This window comes from Castor canadensis, chromosome 14 (assembly GCF_047511655.1).
Source record: "Castor canadensis chromosome 14, mCasCan1.hap1v2, whole genome shotgun sequence".
In the NCBI taxonomy this organism is placed as follows: domain Eukaryota; kingdom Metazoa; phylum Chordata; class Mammalia; order Rodentia; family Castoridae; genus Castor; species Castor canadensis.
Window position 1 is genome coordinate 35,831,530 of NC_133399.1, and position 15,709 is coordinate 35,847,238.

Genomic DNA, 15,709 nt, shown 5'->3' on the forward strand with positions numbered 1-15,709 from the left:
AGAGAGTAAAGGAAGCACCAGGCTCCAGAGCTATAAGATAATAAGTTTATGTCATTTTAATTCACTGAGTTTGTGGTAATTTGTTACAGTACCATAGAAAATTAATATTCCTAGAAATAATTTATATATGAAAAAATCATAACACTCTACTGAAGGGATATGAATAAACAATTGGTAAATGAGTGAACGAAGAGAAAGAGAGATGTGTGCATATTCCCAATCGAAATGAAAAACTGATTCACCACCATATCAGTTAGTACACCACAAATATTGAAAGAGGACTTTTTGATACTTAATATCAAACATATTTGAAAGCTACAATAATTAAAACATGACCAGGAGACAGAAAATAAGGAATAGAACACATCATGCCATGTGTACATTTATTTTATTTATTTTTTTGTGTGGTGCTGAGCATCAAACTCAAGGCCTCCACAAGCTAGGCAAGAGCTGTACCACTTGAGCCATACCCCAGCCCCACATGTGACATTATTTAGAGGATGTCATGGGCCGGGAGGAGGAAGAGGGACTGAGACATCCATAGAGGAAGAGGGATGAATGGATACCCCTGGAGAGACAGGCCACAGGGGAGAGGGTCTCAAGGTTTCTCTCAGGATCACAAAGACCCCAGTGCAAGACTGATGGGGATTCAGAAGGGGGTTGGGGCTGGAAAACAAGCAGAGTGCAAGCAAAGTCCCCTGAACTCTGCAGACTTGGGGAGAAGAGGCTCTGAGAGAGCAGGGCAGGGAGCCGAGGGCTGCTCACAGACCCAGAAGTTTTGGGCAGTGCATCTATTGTCATTCCAGTCATCCGTAAACAGCTCCACACAGTCCTCATCTCCATCATTGTTGGGTTCACCCTCTTTCCAGAAACTAGGAACACCATCGAGAGAGCCATGAGCCCCCCCACACTGAGCCCAGGATCCACACCAATCCTCCCTCAGAAGATATACTTTGTGGGCTTCGATGGTGAAAATCCAAGACCGCCTAGACAATGGTCAAGAATTCAGGGCAGGACTTTTCAAAATGTGGATTCAAACCTCACCTCCATGAAAATTAACTCCAGAAAAATAAACATGCAGAGGCTCATGGGATCAGAGCTTCCCACCAGGGAAGGCAAGACTGCATTTAGGAAGTTCCTTGGTTGCTTTCCAGTACCAAAGTCTGGGTTTGGGGTATGGGTCTTTTGTCTGCCCACTCCCTTTGGGCCATTGATCTGGGGGTTCACCCGACTTAGGGGGGAGGGGTGTTGTCCACCCAATGCCAGGAGCCTTCACTGTGTGGTCGCTGAAGCCAATCCATGAGTGCTGGCTTTTTCTCACATTCTAGTACTTCAGGAATCTCTGTGAGGAAGGGAGAGTCAAAACCCCTGAAGAGCACCTCTTCTGTGTCTGCCCATATTTCCACTGTGCCCTCCTCCCAGCAAGTTCTTTGGGCAGTCTAGTCCTAGGCACTGGAGTGCTGTGCACAGTTGTGTGCAAATGTGTTAACTTGTGTCTCAGTTCACAGATATGTCTCAAATGAGCAACGAGTTTCCTGTGTTCAAGTGTCTCTTGTGTGTTCTTCCTCTACAGGACCTCCCCAAGCCCACTATGATTCCTCCTCTAGGAAGCCTTCCCTGCCTGCATCTCCTCCACTCACACTAGCTGCCCATTGGCCTCTGATTCTCAGGGACACAGTAAGATGGCAGAGGACTTTTGTGGACCAGTTGCATGGCCCAGCCCCAGGTGTGACCCTTGTCCAGCTCACCTGCTCCTCTAAGCTGTTGATGATCACCAGGTGTGCCCCCAGATCCCGGCAGGCGGAGATCGAAGTTTCCCGGCTGCCCAGGGTCCGGAAGAAGAGGTAGCAGCTTCCCTGGAAGGGCTCCCAATTCCAGGGGCAGGGACGGCACAGGCCAGCTGGGGCAGGAGGCAGGTGGCTTGGCACCCAGAATGCTTCCCCTGCCTTGGGTCACTAGATCCCTACATTTGACTCTCAGCTCAGTTCCCAAGAAATCCATGAGGAAGACCCCAGCTCTACCCTGCCCAACTCAGACTGGCAGTCAAAGAGGGGATGCTGCACCTCCCATGATGCCACAACTCCCTCCTCCTAACCCATGCATACAATCCTTACCCAGGGAGGTATTGATCTGGGAAAGCTGCTGGAGAATCCCCTTGACTTCTGAGTCTATCCAAGCATGAGAAACAGCAACTACAAGAAAACTATTTCCATTATTAAGCACCCACTGTGTGCCTTGTGCAGAGAGCCCCTTGAGAACATTATTTTCAGATCTCATGGTGACGCCAACAGCCCATTTTATAGACCAGAACACTGAGCCTCAAACAGAGTCTTGTCTTGCCTCCCACATGAACTTGCCTTGGAAACCTTAACTGGGTACAACAGGAGATGCCAGAAAAGACAACAGACAGAAGACCAATCATGCATAAAGCTGGGGCCAGGTAGGCTGGGTGCTCGGATGGAGCCACACAAGCTCCCTCCACCTCCAGTGAGTTTATTATATACAGTGGCAACATGAGGTGGAGGGGGTGTGACATTGTAATCCTTGGGAACAGGAGGAACCTATGACAGCTTCTCTCTTAACGTAAACATTAAAGTAAAAAACAGTTGTACTGCATCTTGCCCATTTATGCAGTTGAAGCTGTGCCAACTCAAGCATGCAATTTATTGGGCATAACTATGCTTGCTCCCTTTTGTGGTTTGGGGCTGTGCAAAACTCAAATCTGCAGCTTATTCAATACATCTGTCAGCTCTCCATAGTTTTGCCCAGCATTGCCAGTCCCCAGAATCTCACAGAGGCATCCTCTGCCATCCCCTCCTCCTGCCGTATACCTGTCATCCCTATGACAGCGGTTTGCCCACATCACCCAGCCTCAAACCCCCAACACAATTAGAACACCCTTGGACAGCTGCTTAACCAAGCTGGAGTTCCCCTCATGGCCCTGCATCTCTCCTGGTGGGGATTGATGGATCCTGGAGACTCTAAGAAAGAAGAGCATACCCCACTTTATGAGCACCTACTGTATTCCTGACCCAGTGCAAACGCCAGTTGCAAGGTGTCCAGGAGCCTGATGTCCTACAGAGGAGACTAAGTCCACTTCACAGATGAAGAAACAGACTCAGAGAGGTACAGTAAGCCACCTGTGGTCACAGAAAGGGATGTGCAGCTGGGATGTGCCAGTGCAATCAATGATCATTCCAGAAGAAAGCCCCTAAGACTCAGGGTCCACGCCCCCTCCCCAAAAGGCCATGGCTCCTCTTTACTCATTTTGAATGAAGGTTATTATCAAGAGCACAAAACAGAGGCCCAAAGACATGAGAAGCAGCAAGGGAAACCAAGGGGCTCAAGTCAGACAGCCTTCAGGACCAGCACACCAGCAGAGCTGTGGTCTCAGGGGCAGACCCTGACCCACTCTGTCTTAGAGGACCCCCAGCCACCTCCCTGACTCTGTTCACTATGCCCACTACCTGGCAAACTCTTTGAGCTGTGAATGAGAACTTCAGGGTCTTTCTCACCTACAGTCCAGCTTCTAAATGAGACTTTCTCTTCTGAGTGGGACAGAATATATTCTGCTGAGCTCAGAAACCCTGACATGGAAGCTTGGTGACTGCCCCAGCCCCCAGAGTCTGCAACTAGCTCTCCTCTGCAGCACTCAGGCTGAGCCCAGCCTCACCAGAGATGCCTGGCTGCTTGGATTCACCCCCTCCCACCATCTTCTGCTTCTGTCCACTCCCTTCTCTCCTCCTCTCTGAACTGTGGTTTATATAACCCCACAAAGTGCCCTCTGCAGCACCCCTGAGATCCATTCCTCCCTGACTCAGGAAGAAGAACAAGGAACAGGATGGGACACCACTGCCCCTTGGAAAAGTGGGGGGAGAGATGCAGCACCTCACACAGCAAGAACAGAGAGTGCTGAGGGACAGGGACAGAAGTGAGTAGTAAACTCTGGTGCCCATGGCCCATTTCAACACACATTCAGTGCTGGGATGAGGATCCTTACCTTATGGGAGTCTCAGTTTCCTCAGCTGTGAAGTGGGAGGGTGTCCCTGCTTTACACTGTCATGGCAAGGTTTAATGCAGAGCACTCAACTTCTATCCCAGTGACGGATGTCAGCAGGAAGATACAGACATTGCTCTACATGGTCCACATGACATAGCTAACTCAGTGTGAGGGTGAGCAGTCCTTGAAGTCTGGGAGCTCATGTCTAGCTTTGTGTTTGTAGGTGCCATTCTAGTCTTTCTAGCTGACCAGTGATTGGGAAGCACACCTGTCCCTCTCAGATTACAGTACAGCTGAGACTTCCCCTAGAGCCTCCAGCTGGGTTGTGCTGTTTGCCTGTTGGATATGAACAGCTCCCCAGAACATCGACACCAGACAAGGTCACTCTGTAACCATAATGGAGTGTGACAACTATGACAGCACTCTGTAAACATGTCTGAATACAGGACATGTGTACTGTCAAGCCCAAGCACAACCAAATCTCACATCTTGGCTGCTAGGAGCCTCCCTTCTGTCTTAATCTGTTTGGAGAGTTGTAGCAGAATATTACAGACTGGGAGGCTCATAAAGAAGAGAAAGGTATTTTCCCCAATTCTGGAGGTTGGGAAATCTAAGCCAATGTGACAGCTGATTAGGTCGCCTGACAACTGCTTCCTGGCTCATAGATGGCTAATTTTCCCTGTGTCATGAATGTTGGAAGGGGTCAGGGTGCTCTCTGGGTATTTCTATGAGAACATTTGTCCCATATTGAGGATTCTACCCTCAAGCCCTAACTACCTATCTCCTAATACCATTACCTCAGCCATTTTGTATGTTTCAGGGACACAAACCATGAGTCCACAGCTCTCTCCTTTAGCAGCCACAGATAAACCTTTCTTCTAGTCTTTACTCCTATTAGATTCTTTCTCTCTTTTTTTGGTGGTACTGGGATTTGAACTCACTGCTTCACGCTTGCTAGATTGGGCGCATTACCACTTGAGCTACTCCAACACACCTACTTCTTCTAGATATGATTTATAATGATGTCAGACATGAGCTACCCTTCTTTTGGATGGCATCTAGTGTAGAACCCTCCCCCAAAGTGCCTAAAAGAATCCCAAATCCAATAAATCCTTCCCAGCACTTAGATCCCCGTGGTTGCCTGTGGTGTGCACTCTCCTTCACTGAGATGCATAATAATAATAGAATTTGCTCTTCCACAGGTGTGTTCCTGGTGGTCTCTGGGATTTGAGGAACAATAAAAGTCTTTACAATAACTCCATGGGAGAGATTCAGTTATTACCTTGCTTTACAGACAAGACACAGAGACAACTGAGACAGGATTTCAAGATGGTGGCTAGAGGGAGGAAGCAGAAAGCATGCCTCCTAAAGTAAAATCTTGGAGAGACGCTGGAGATACACCCTTCCAAGAAAAAACACTGAGAAGAGGCAAAACTTTGACCCCTCCACACCTCCAGCCTGCGCAGAGCATCTCCACTTCACGTTAAACAGAGAAACCAGGAGGGCTCCCACACCGTCACCAGACACCAGTGCCCAGACTGCTTGGGAAGACATGGACCACAAGGTGAGGTAAGCGGTACACGGAACTCCCACAGACAAACCTGGCCAGATCAGCATAGCCCCCGGGACAGACTGACCCCCAACCAGGGAAAAAAGAGAAACTGAGTAATAAGCAATAAGAACAATAAAGACACATAGCAAAGAGGGCAGGGCACCCTGAGCGCCAAAGTTGGGGAAGGAAATCCCTCCCAGAACCGTAAATAAAAAAGCCGGCCAGAGACAGCAGGAGCGAGGCACACGCCCAGCAACCAGGAGCAGGAAAGCTTGTAAAAGCATCAGAGGGAGGAAAACTCCACAGAAGAGGGGGGAAGACCCACTTCCCATGTAAGCTGTAAACAAACACACCAGCTGGCAGGACACACGCCCAGCAACCAGGAGCAGGAAAGCTTGTAAAAGCGGCGGTGGGAGGAAAACCCCACAGGAGAGGGGGGAAGACCCACTTCCCCCGTGAACTGTAAATAAACACACCGGACTGAGAAAGTGGGTGCAGTGTCACCTCCCCAGTGTGCTTGGAAAGGGGAAAGCTTGTAGCAGAGGCTCACGCACAGGAGAACTCTGAGTAAACAAAGCCTGCAGGGCCAGGTGAGTGTTAAGCTCACCCCAGAGATCTGCATAAATAACACCTCCAGCAACAGCAGGCTGACAGCAGCGGGCAGGCAAGCCACAGCCACAGATAGCCATTCACAGACCTGTCTCCAGACTCTTTTTTTTCTCTCTCCCTACCTTTGATGAGAAAACAACCGAACTACACATGCATGCTGAAAAACTTACTGAAACTGTATTGCATTTGAACTTGGGACACTTTGTGGGGGATTTTTTGTTTTGTGCAGTTCTGTTTTATATTATTTCTCCCCTTTGATGAGACAACTACAGAACATCTGAGGCACCATCTCCAGGACTGGAGGCTGAGGGACAAACACCAAAATTATTAAGACTGAAACTTTACTGCATTTGAACTTGGTGATTTATTTTTATTTTTATTTTTTATTTATTTATTTTTCTTTCATTTATTTATTTATTTTACTTTCAATCCTCTCTCTGACTCTGTAATGCCTTTTCAGCCTACAGTTGATTAGTACACTGTCTCTCCCTGTTTATATCTTTGAAACTTTTTTGTTTCTTTGTTTTGTTTTTTTCTACTTCTTTATTTGTTTTTTCCTTTTCCTTTAACTTCTTTGCTTTCCATCCCCTCTCACCCTTCCATGCTAAATATCACTAGTGCTATTATTACAAGCCAGAAAATACTTAATTGCACAAAGTACAGGGACAATAACAACACCAAGGGCAATGACAGGAAGACAGAAAAAAACAGTGAAACCAGTTTCCCCACAGCAAAAAATTAGTACAGGAACCAAAGGGAAAATGAAGAAAATAGATACTCAGATCCAGACTCCAACAAAATGAAGATAAACTATGCCAAAGGACCCAATGAAGCCCACAGGATAATCTAAAAGAAGAAATACTACAGGTACTCAATGAGAATTTTATAGGGATGATACTGGATAGGGTCAACCAAAATGTACAGGGGACACTCAAGAAATTCCAAGACAACAAAATAGAGATTTTAAAAAAGCAAAAGAAGAAATAAAGGAAACCATAGAAGCACTGTATAAACACCAAAGTGAAACAAAGAAAATGATTAATAAAGAGATAAATGAACTCAGGACAAAAATAGACAACATTAAAGAGGAAACAACCCAGGATATGGAAAACCTCAGAAAAAAGAACAAAACAGAATTGCCAAACAAAAGGGAAGGCCAATCCAGCAGAGTAGAACAAACAGAAGACAGAATCTCAGACTCAAGATGAAATGGTAATTAAAGGAAAAACTGAAGAACTATTAATTAAACAACTCAAGACCTGTGAAAAGAAAATGCAAGAACTCACTGACTCCATCAAAAGACCAAACCTGAGAATCATGAGCATCGAAGAAGGAGAAGAGGTGCAAGCAAAGGGAATGCCTAATATATTCAACAAAATAATAACGGAAAATTTCCCAAATCTAGGGAAAGATATTCCCACACAGATGCAAGAGGCCTCCCGAACACCAAACAGACCAGATCAAAATAGAACTTCCCCACGACATATCATCATTAAAACAACAAGTTCAGAAACTAGGGAAAGAATATTGAAGTCTATAAGAGAGAAAAAATGAATAACATACAAAGGTAAACCCATCAAAATCACAGCAGACTTCTCAACAGAAACATTAAAAGCAAGAAGAGATTGGGGAGAGATCTTCTGGGCATTGAATAAAAATAACTTCAACCCCAGGACACTCTACCCAGCAAAACTATCATTCAAAATAGATGGAGCAATAAAAGTCTTCCATGATAAGCAGAAACTAAAACAATATGTGACCACAAAGCCACCACTACAAAAGATTCTTCAAGGGATTCTGCACACAGAAAGTGAAACCCAACTTAACCATGAAAAGACAGGCAGCACCAAACTACAGGAAAAGAAAAAGCAAGAAAATAGAGAGTAACCTCAACTTAGGTACACACAATCAAACCTTCAAACAACTAAGACAACTAAATGACAGGGATCACCACATACCTATCAGTACTAACACTTAATGTTAACAGACTTAATTCACCCATCAAAAGGCACCGTTTGACAAAATGGATTAAAAAGGAAGATCCAACAATTTGTTGCTTACAGGAGACCCATCTCACTGACAGAAATAAGCATATGCTTAGGATGAAAGGCTGGAAGAAGATTTACCAAGCCAATGGCCCGAAAACAGGCAGGAGTAGCAATACTTATCTCTGACAAAGTAGACTTCAAACCTACATTGATCAAACGAGATAAAGAAGGACATTCCATACTAATAAAAAGAGAAATAGACCAAAAGGAAATAATAATTATCAACCTAAATGCACCCAATGTCGATGCACCCAATTTCATCAAACATACCCTGAAAAACCTAAAAGCATATATTAACTCCAACACATTGGTTGTGGGAGACTTTAACACCACATTATCATCAATATATAGGTCATCCAAACAAAAAATCAATAAAGAAATTCAAGATCTAAAATATACAATAGATTAAATGGACCTACTTGATGTCTACAGAACATTTCATCCAACTTCTACACAATATATATTCTTCTCAGCAGCCCATGGAACTTTCTCCAAAATAGATCATATCCTAGGGCACAAAGCAAGCCTCAGCAAATATAAGAAAATAGAAATTATACCATGCATACTTTCTGATCACAATGCAATAAAACTAGAACTCAAAAACAAAAGTAAAGACAAAAACAAGCAAACAGCTGGAAACTGAATAACTCATTACTTAATGAACAATGGGTCATTGATGAAATAAAACAGGAAATTAAAAAGTTCCTGGAAGTCAATAAAGATGAAAACACAACATACTGGAACCTATGGGACACAGCAAAGGCAGTCCTAGGGAGGAAAGTTTATAGCCATGAGTGCATATAGTAAAAAGACTAGAAGATCCCAAATCAATGACCTAATGATACATCTCAAACTCCTAGAAAAACAAGAACAAGCAAATCCCACAACAAATAGGAGAGATATAATAAAAATAAGAGCTGAAATCAACAAAATAGAAACCAAAAAAAAAATACAAAGAACTAATGAAACAAAAAGTTGGCTCTTTGAAAAAAAATAAACAAGATCGATAGACCCCTGGCAAACCTGACTAAAATGAGGAGAGAAAAAACTCAAATTAGTAGAATCAGGAATTCAAAAGGGGAGATAACAACAAACACAATGGAAGTCCAGGAAATCATCAGAGACTACTTCGAGAACCTATATTCAAATAAATTTGAAAACCTTAAAGAAATGGACAGATTTCTAGATACATATGCTCATCCAAAACTGAACCAAGAGGAAATTTATCACCTGAATAGATCTATAACACAAAATGAAATTGAAGCAGCAATCAAGAGTCTCCCCAAAAAGAAAAGTCCAGGACCTGATGGATTCTCTGCTGAATTCTATCAGACCTTTAAAGAAGAACTGATACCAACCCTCCTTAAACTGTTCCACGAAATAGAAAGGGAAGGAAAACTACCTAACACAGTTTATGAAGCCAGTATTACACTTATCCCAAAAACATGCAAAGACACTGCCAAAAAGGAGAACTATAGGCCAATCTCCTTAATGAACATTGATGCAAAAATCCTCAACAAAATAATGGCAAACCGAATTCAACAACAATCAAAAAGATCATTCACCACAACCAAGTAGGCTTCATCCCAGGGATGCAGGGGTGGTTCAACATACGAAAATCAATAAACGTAATAAACCACATTAACAGAAGCAAAGACGAAAACCACTTTATCATCTCAATAGATGCAGAAAAAGCCTTTGATAAGATCCAACACCATTTCATGATAAAAGCTCTAAGAAAACTAGGAATAGAAGGAAAGTACTTCAACATTATAAAAGCTATATATGACAAACCTACAGCCAGCATTAAACTTAACGGAGAAAAATTAAAACCATTCCCTCTAAAATCAGGAACTAGACAAGGATGCCCACTATCTCCACTCCTATTCAGCATAGTCCTGGAATTCCTAGCCAGAGCAATTAGGCAAGAAGAAGGAATAAAAGGAATACAGATAGGTAAAGAAACTGTCAAAATATCCCTATTTGCAGACGACATGATCCTATACCTTAAAGACCAAAAAAACTCTACTCAGAAGCTTCTAGACATCATCAACAGCTATAGCAAGGTAGCAGGATATAAAATCAACATAGAAAAATCATTAGCATTTCTATACACTAATAATGAACAAACTGAAAAAGGATATATGAAAACAATTCCTTTTACAATAGCCTCAAAAAAATCAATAACCTAGGTGTAAACCTAACAAAAGACGTGAAAGACCTCTACAAGGAAAACTATACACTTCTGAAGAAAGAGATTGAGGAAGACTATAGAAAGTGGAGAGATCTCCCATGCTCATGGATTGGTAGAATCAACATAGTAAAAATGTCGATACTCCCCAAAGTAATCTACATGTTTAATGCAATTCCCATCAAAATTCCAATGACATTCATTAGAGAGATTGAAAAATCTACCGTTAAATTTATACGAAAACAGAAGAGGCCACGAATAGCCAAGGCAATATTCAGTCAAAAAAACAATGCAGGAGGTATCACAATACCTGACTTCAAACTATATTACAAAGCAATAACAATAAAAACAGCATGGTACTGGCACAAAAACAGACATGAAGACCAGTGGAACAGAATAGAGGACCCAGATATGAAGCCACACAACTATAACCAACTTGTCTTTGACAAAAGCACTAAAAATATACAATGGAGAAAAAGCAGCCTCTTCAACAGAAACTGCTGGGAAAACTGGTTAGCAGTCTGCAAAAAACTGAAACTAGATCCATGTATATCACCCTATACCAATATTAACTCAAAATGGATCAAGAATCTTAATATCAGACCACAAACTCTAAAGTTGACACAGGAAAGAGTAGGAAATACTCTGGAATTAGTAGGTATAGGTAAGAGCTTTCTCAATGGAACCCCAGCAGCACAGCAACTAATAGATAGCATAGATAAATGGGACGTCATAGAACTAAAAAGTTTCTGCTCAACAAAAGAAACGGTCTCTAAACTGAAGAGAACACCCACAGAGTGGGAGAAAATATTTGCCAGCTACATATCAGACAAAGGACTGATAACCAGAATATACAGGGAACTTAAAAAACTAAAATCTCCCAAAACTAATGAACCAATAAAGAAATGAGCAAGTGAACTAAACAAAACTTTCTCAAAAGAAGAAATTCAAGTGGCCAAAAAACACATGAAAAAATGCTCACCATCTCTAGCAATAAAGGAAATGCAAATTAAAACCACACTAAGATTCCACCTCATCCCTGTTAGAATAGCCATCATCAGCAACACCACGAACAACAGGTGTTGGCGAGGATGTGGGGAAAAAGGAACCCTCTTACACTGTTGGTGGGAATGTAAACTAGTGCAGCCACTCTGGAAAAATATTTGGAGGCTACTTAAAAAGCTGGACATTGATCTACCATTTGATCCAGCAATACCACTCTTGGGGATATACCAAAAGACTGTGACACAGGTTACTCTAGAAGCACCTGTACACCCATGTTTATTGCAGCACTATTCACAATAGCCAAGTTATGGAAACAGCCAAGATGCCCCACCACTGACAAATGGATTAAGAAAATGTGGTATCTATACACAGTGGAATTTTATGCAGCCATGAAGAAGAATGAAATGTTATTATTCGCTGGTAAATGGATGGAATTGGAGAACATCATTCTGAGTGAGGTTAGCCTGGCCCAAAAGACCAAAAATCATATGTTCTCCCTCATATGTGGACATTAGATCAAGGGCAAACACAACAAGGGTATTGAACTTTGATCACAAGAAAAAAGCAAGCGCACACAAGGGAGATATGAGGATAGGTAAGACACCTAAAAAATTAGTTAGCATTTGTTGCCCTCAACGCAGAGAAACTAAAGCAGATACCTTAAAAGCAACTGAGGCCAATAGGAAAAGGGGACCAGGAACTAGAGAAAAGGTTAGATCAAGAAGAATTAACCTAGAAGGTAACACACACGCACAGGAAATCAATGTGAGTCAATGCCCTGTATAGCTATCCTTATCTCAACTAGCAAAAACCCTTGTTCCTTTCTATTATTGCTTATACTCTCTCTTCAACAAAATTAGAGATAAGGGCAAAATAGTTTCTGCTGAGTATCGAGGGGGTGGGGGGAGAGGGAGGGGGCAGAGTGTGTGGTAAGTGAGGGGGGTAGAGGCAGGAGGAGAAATGACCCAAGCAGTGTATGCACATATGAATAATAAAAAAAATTTTTTAAATTAAAAAATAAAAACAGACAACTTAGAGAGGTCATACAACTGCTTCTAGTCACACAGTTTGTAGGTGGTGGGGCTAGGATTTGAACCCCAGCATGGTCCCCGATTTCATGCTTAGTGACCACACTAAGCAGACTTGTAAGTGTGGATTTTAAGAAAAAAGGAATTTGGAGGATGGGGACAGGGGTTTGCACTCAGAACTTCGCACTTCCAAAGCAGGTGCTCTGTCACTTGAACCAAAACTACAGTCCCATTTACTCTGGTTATTTTGGAGATGGGGTCAAGAACTATTTGCCCAGCCTGGCTTCAAACCTCAATCCTCCTGATCTCATCCCCCCAAATATCTAGAATTACAGGCATGAGCCACTGGCACCCAGCTGAGAAAATGAATTTATTTGGAGCCATTGACAGGAAATGCCAGTGGTGGGAAGGGGCTCTTTGTTTCTTCATATGGAGTTGAGTTACTGTCAAATGTTCTTTCATGTCATCCTTGATGTGAAAATACACACAACATAAATTTACCATTTGCACCATTGAAATTGTACATTCTGTGTCACTCAGGGCAGTTGTGATATTGTGCAAACATCACTGCTATCTGTTTCTAGGACTTTTTCCTCATCCCAAAAGTAAACCTCCCACCCATTATACAGTCATTCCCCATTCTTACCTCCTCCCAGACCCAAGTAAGCACAAGTCTACTTTCTGTCTCTATGGATTTGCCTCTCCTGGACACTTCATATCACAAGGATCACACCATATGTGACCTTTGGTATCTGTCCTTTTTTCACTCACCCTCATGTTTCTAAGTTCATCCATGTTTATGTATTCCTTTCAGCGGCTGAAAATATAGTTTTTCTGGATATAGAATTCCTGTTTGTTGTTGTTTTTTCTTTTAATATTTTTGGGGAGACAAGATTTTAATCCAGACTGGCCAGGAGCTCACCATGTAGCCTAAGCTGGCCACAAACTTGTGATCCTCCTGCCTCAGCCTCCCAGGCACTGGGATTATAGGTGTGGCCCACCAGGTCTAGTTTCTTTTAGTATGTTGAATATGTTATGCCATTGCTCTGGCCTCTATGGTTTCTGAAGAAAGATCAGCTTATTACAATGATTTATAATGATTTGCATAATAATCTATGGAGGGTCCTTTGTTTGTGATGAGATGTTTCCTCTTGCTGCTTTCAGGATTCTCCCTTTGTCTTTAGCTTTCCAAATTTATTGTGGTATACTTAGGTGTGAATCTCCCTGGTTATCCTACTTTGAGTTCTCTGAGCTGTTTAGATAAATACTTTTCATTACATATGCAAAGTTTTCATCCATTACTTCTTTAAATATTCTTTCTACTACTTCCCCTCTCTCTTCTTCTTCTGGCACATCTATTATAGACATGTAGGCATTCTTGGTAGGGTGTTGCCAATCTGTAAGGCTCTGTTACTTTTTCTTTTTTCTTTCTGTTCTTCAGACTAAATAACTCAATTAATCTAAATTCAAGTTTGCTGATTCTTCTGCTTTTCCTAATCTGCTATGAGCTAGTAATGTATTTACTTCAGCTATTGTATGTCACTTCCATCATTTCTTTATGATTTCTTTTGTTATTTCTTCCTCTTGATATTCTCTATTTGGTGATATGTTATTCTCACAGTTTTTTAACAACTTTTTAGCATATATTAGTTGTGACATTTCCATATATGTTTGCAATGTACCTTGATTAGTTTCATCCCCACCATCATTCTCCCTCATCCCCCTTCCCCATTTAAAAAATTTCAACAGATTTTGTTGTTCTATTTTCATACAAGCATATAAATTACATGAACCATATCTATCCTCCTTCATCCTCTCCATTCACCCCTCTGTAAGTGTCCACTCTCTAATAGGACCTGTTTCACATTCCTGTCATTCATTTTTAAGTGTATATTCATTGTTCAAAGGCATTTCGACATGGTATTTCATCCACAAATATATTGTACTTTAAACCTTATCTTTTGTCCCTTACTTTCCATTATTCAACAGCTTTCAGTGTTTTTTGTTATGCCTTCTTTCTACTCAGATCCAATGTATTTTAATATTATTCACTCTGTCATTCTCTTTCCTATTCCTCCTGCCCTCAAATAGTCCCAGTATAGCAAGCATGTTCTCTCTATATATGTGTGTGTATATATATATACATATATATATATATGCGTGTATGTGTGATTGTGTTTGTATTTGCATATGTTATCTTTTAGATCTATCTTCCACGTATGAGAGAAAACATGTAATCTTTGTCTTTCTGAACCATGCTTACTTCACTTAACTTGATGATCTCCAGTTCCATCCATTTACCTGCAAATGACATAATTTCATTATTGCTTCTTTATTGCTGAATAATACTCTATTGTATGTATGTGTATCACAATTTCTTAATCTATTCATCAGTTGTAGGGCATCTGGACTGTTTCCATAGCTTGGCTATTGTGAATAGTGCTGCAGTGACCATGGGTGTTCAAGTATCTCTACTGTATGCTGACTTACATTTCTTTTGATAGATGCCAAGAGTGGTATCACTGGATTGTATAGCAGTTCTAGTTTTAGTCCCTTGTTAGCTTTGATGAAGAAAGTTGACATATTGGAAAGACTCATGTAGCAAAAGGCTATAGCCTCATCGGACCAACAACCAGCTAGAAGGGAAAGTCCTTTGTCCAAAATCACAAGAGAAACACATCCTGCCAACAGGCACATGAGTGAACTTTGAAGTGATACCTTCTCCAGTTGAGCCTTCAGATGAAACGTTTAACATTGATTGCAGTCTCATACGAAACCTTAGGAAATGGATCCAGGTAATTCATGCCCAGATTCCTGAGCAACAAAAAACTGGGAAATAATAAATGTGTGTGGTTTAGGGGGTTGGGGATTTAGCTCAGTGGAAGAGCGCTTGCCTGGCAAGTGTAAGGCCCTGAGTTCAGTCCCCAGCACCGAAAAAAAAAAAAAAAAAATGTGTGTGGTTTAAGCCTCTCAGTTTGTGGCAATTGGTTAGGCAGCAATAGGTAGCTATGATATGAGGGGAACCAGAGTTGAAACAAACAAAAATATCAGTAATTTAGAAAGAAATCATAGCATGATACAAATGATCTGAAGGAACCCAAGAGGAAACAGGAAACCTGAACAGATTAAAGATCTTAGTAGACACTAAGAAAAAGGTAATCAAAGATCTAATAAGAAAGACACCAGGCTCAGATAGTTTTATGGATTCTCCCTATTTGTCTCTATATACTAGCTTGTAGCCAGAGTTTCTATAATTGATTTGGATGTTCACATCTG

The 15,709-nt window shown here is 41.7% G+C and overlaps 1 pseudogene; it reads right to left on the minus strand.

Moving 5' to 3' along the window:
• Nucleotides 1-489: 489 nt before the first annotated feature.
• Nucleotides 490-2,277, minus strand: LOC141416247 (uncharacterized; annotated as a pseudogene).
• Nucleotides 2,278-15,709: the final 13,432 nt, after the last annotated feature.